This window comes from Notamacropus eugenii, chromosome 4 (genome assembly GCF_028372415.1).
Source record: "Notamacropus eugenii isolate mMacEug1 chromosome 4, mMacEug1.pri_v2, whole genome shotgun sequence".
Taxonomy (NCBI): Eukaryota; Metazoa; Chordata; class Mammalia; order Diprotodontia; family Macropodidae; genus Notamacropus; species Notamacropus eugenii.
In genome coordinates, this window is record NC_092875.1 from 100,405,743 (window position 1) to 100,410,225 (window position 4,483).

Here is a 4,483-nt window from a genome sequence, read left to right on the forward strand (position 1 = left end):
TCCCTGCCCATGTTGAAAAATAAAATGATTGCTAATTAGAAAATGAATGGTAAACAAAACCAAAATGAAGACTGGTAAGGAGATGCACACACAGTAGAGAACTGTTATAAAGAAACTGTGTATACATAATTATATAGAAAATAAATGAGACTTTTTTGAAGGGAAGGGACATTGTAGTCCTTGTAGTCACATGACCAATTATTTCCACTCTGAGTCAACAATTAATCAACAACTATGCTATTGTCATAATTATCATAAAAGCAAGATCTAACAGCTTCTTATTCAAACACCATTTTGTGAAATCTTACATCTATTCATTTCTGTGATGCACAATAACCTTGAAATATGATATATAATCCATTAATATCAAAATGCATAATAAATGTGATTTGGGATCCATTTTTAAGCAAAATGATAAGATAATGAGTTTTGAAGTGCACATATCTTCTATGAATTCCTTAGTGAAATTTGGAAGTGTCATATACCACAAAGCCATGAATGTAGTTATCAGATTTCAGCTGTTCTCACACTTGACCATGTCATATTTCAGTAGTATCTAGGTCAAATTTGTTGATTTTAAACTTTGAATTTTGTTTTTCTTTGCAAAATTTCTAAAGTGACCTTCAAGTTATATCAGAGGTACATTTCTTCTATTGAAGAATAACCAGACTCATCTGGTAATCATTTTATCTGTATGGTCAGTCTAAGACTTTACACCAATCATCAATGTCATTAAAGCCTTCTAAGAGTTTTTCAGCTCCAATGTTGAACAAGAACAACCAAGAAAAAGAAAGTTTCTTGAATGTAGCAATAATAAAACAATAGTGATAGGTAGTGGACTTGTAATCTCATTGATACAGGAAACAGGGCTTGTCTTGCAGGAATAAAAACAAAACAGTTAACAGCGTGAGGATTCCAGGAGACAGTGAGTTTAATATAATGTACCTGGGTTATATGGTAGCCATAAAAGGTAACTGAATGTTAAGTTTATTAGTAGAGTCTATGGGATGACGGTACTATTGACCTCTGCCTTGGTCAGATCACAATAAAATTATTGTGCATTATATTTTAATGAAAACACTAGTAGGCTGGTATATCCATTAGAAAGATGATGTACAAATGCGTTGACAGAAAAAAACCAACTAGAGGACCTGAGAATATTTATCCTGGAGAAGAAAAAGTTTAGGGAAGATATAATAATGGTCTTTAAATACTAGAAGTGGAATTCAATTTATTCCATTTGATTTGCCAGGAGAAAACTAAAGCAATACTGGAAGCTATATCATTTTACAAAAAACAGCTCTGATTGCTTAAAGAAAAGTAATGCATCACTACTAATGGGATTTAAAGCACTGTGATGGGTCAGTTATTCACTTAGTAAAGAAATATTTATTAAGCATCTAGTATGTAACAGGCAAGAAGAATACAAAGAAAAGCAAAAGACCATCTTTACTCACAATGAGCTCACATTCTAGTAGGGATGAGAACATGGAACTACTATGAACAAACAAGCTTCTTCAGGATTAATTGGAGATAATCAACAAAGGGAAGGCACTAGAATAAAGGGGGATCAGAAAAGGCTTCCTGTAACAAGTCAGAGTTTTAGTTCCCTTTTAGATTTATATCTAGGGCTTTGTTGACAGAATTTAGAAAAATCAAGAGAAAAAGATGAAGAAAGGATTTCCGAGGCATGGGAGACAGTGAAAATATTCAGAACTGGTAGATGGAGTAACTTGTTTTAGGAACAGGAAGGAGGGCGTTGTTACTTGCTTTCAGAGTATGTGGGGAAGAGTAAGTTATAAAGAGAGAGAGTAAGGAAGGAGGGGGCAGATTATGAAAGGCTTTGAATGCCAAACAAAAGATATTATGGAGATGATAGGAAGCAGCTGAAATTTACTGACTTGGGGTGGGGTGACATGATCAGCTGTGTTTTACAAAGAGCACTGACTGCTGAGTGAAGAATGAAATACAGTGGTTAAGAGTTTAGTGTCAGAGGAGAAAGGGGGGCATATGTGGGAGGCCCCATGGAAGTAAAATCAACAGACCTTGGCAGCAGATTGGATCCAGTAGTAAGAAAGAGAGAGGTCAAGGATGATAACTAGATTGTGAGCCTAGGTGCCTGGGAGGGTGAAGATAAACTCAATAGTAATAGGAAAGGTAGGAAGAGAAGAGGGCTTGGGGTCAAAGATAGTGAATTTAGTTTTGTACATGTTGAATTTGAGAGTGGAGACATAAATTCCTCCATTTAATGAGAAGACGTAGGATTGATATCTCCTAATTTCCCACCTGAATGAAGGTGAAGATAAGGGCAGATACTTCAAAAGATGTAAGAATTTTTAGTACCTCTTTACTTAGAGAATTTGGAGATATAAAGTACTTTAGAATATCATTAGCAACTCTATCCCATTTTACATATGTAAAAACTGAATCTTAGAAGTGCAAACTGGTTTAGCACATATCTCATTAAGCAGAAAATCTTTAAGTGTGGCACGCTTAAGTCTGCCAACTCTGAACCTGGTGCACTTTCCACTTTATCAGGTTATTGCTCATGAATGCCCCTAGCTAAGACTAGCCAGGCTCGATATAGCATATAAAATAACTAGACACTATAAGAAAAGTTCCTAAAAGTACCCCCTTGAGGGACTAATTTTATACACAAAGCATTTCTCATCCAAACTCATTCGTTGGGGTTGGTATATTAAGGGTTACCTGCAGATTTGGTTCTTGTTCATTAATTGCTTTATGCCTACAGACATACCCCTATCTGCAGCTCAGTGTCATAGAACTAGAAGGAAAAGCTTATTTCCTCCCATATTTTCCAGTATACTGTATGTGCTGCAAAGAAAGAGTGATTCTTTTGCCTTCTATATTTTAATTGGAAATTATGGGTCAAATGCCCCCAGAGAGACTAGTCGTCTAGTGGAATTCCTTTCCCTGGGAATTTTTGCTAGGAGTATATACATCTGATTGGGATGAATTCAACCTTGCATTGTTCAAAAGTAGACCATGAAGTCCACTACATGGTTGCTATAGTCATGCTTATTATCATACTAGAAATGAGCTTGATAAAATGGTCATTGAGGGCAATACCAGCACCAGTATCAAAGGTAGAAAAGTGAGTATTGTTAAAGTCACAGGATACAACCTGGTCCTCTGTGTAGCCCAAGATACCCTTCAAGGGTCCATCTGATGTCTGCTTCACCACTTTATTGATATCATTATATTTGTCAGGTTCCTCTAGGTAACGGGTCAGATCCACAACAGATACACTGGGAATAGGAACATGAAAGGCCATGCCTGTGAGCTTCTCATTCAGTTCAGGTATGGCCTTGTCTACAGCCTTAGCAGTATTAATGGAAGCAGGGATGATGTGTTGGGCAGCACCATGCCCATCACATCACAGCTTACCAGAAGGGCCATCTACTGTCCTCTGGATAACAATAATGTCATGGACTGTAGTCATGAGTCCTTCCACAATGCAAAGCTATCACGAATGACCTTGGCCAAGGGGGCCAAGCAATTGATAGTTCAGGAAGCATTACTGAGAATGTTAAAGAAATGATCATATTTGTCATGGTTCACTCCTATCACAAACACTGGGCATCAGCAGAAGGGACAGAGATGATGACCTAATTGTCTCCACCCTTCAAGTGAGCCCCAGCCTTTTTCCTGGTGGTAAAGACTCCAGTGGACTCTACAACATATTCAGTTCCAACATCTTCCCATTTTATATTGGTGGGATCCTGCTCCTGGAAGATGGTAATGGCTTTTCTATTGACCAGCAGCTTCCCATTCTCAGCCATGACAGTGCCCTTGAACTTGACATAGGTGGAGTCATACAGAAACATATAAACTATGTAGTTGAGGTCAATGGAGGGGTCGTTGATGGTCATGCTGTCTACCCCACCTAAGGTGTATGCAGCCCAGGTCACCGAGCACCCAATATGGCCAAATCTGTTGACTCAGACCTTCATCATCCTATTTCAGGGATAAGACTGAAGCAGCAGAACCTGGCACTGAGCTTAGGGGAAAAGTCTTGGGTTTGTTTTTTCTTTTTGGTGCCAAACCTGTAGGTATTTTTTTAAAAAGGCCACTTTTTCGGATGCTGATGCTTTTTGTAAGTTCTAGTCACTTCTCTATGAAACAGCTTATATGACCATTGCAAGAAGCCTCAGAGGGTATAGCAGCAAGTACCCTGACACATCCAGGATGGCCTTCTAGCATAGGTTCTTAGATCTGTTTTTCTAAAAAGACAGCAACTTTGGAGGGGTCAACAATCTTTTTTTATCACATATACCGACAGAGAAAATACAAGCAGACAGATTTTTTGGTTGAGGATGAAGGTCCATAGTTTTCCACTTTATTCCTTGGAAGTCATGTAAACCATGAGGTCCACTCCATGGTTGCTATAACAAAAAATTAGAAGCCGAACAGACAGGGCTTCTAACTTTCTGACCATAATCAATACATACATCACAGATCA

The 4,483-nt window shown here is 38.0% G+C and overlaps 1 pseudogene; it reads right to left on the reverse strand.

Moving 5' to 3' along the window:
• Positions 1-2,993: 2,993 nt before the first annotated feature.
• On the reverse strand, positions 2,994-3,977 carry LOC140502291 (glyceraldehyde-3-phosphate dehydrogenase pseudogene; annotated as a pseudogene).
• Positions 3,978-4,483: the final 506 nt, after the last annotated feature.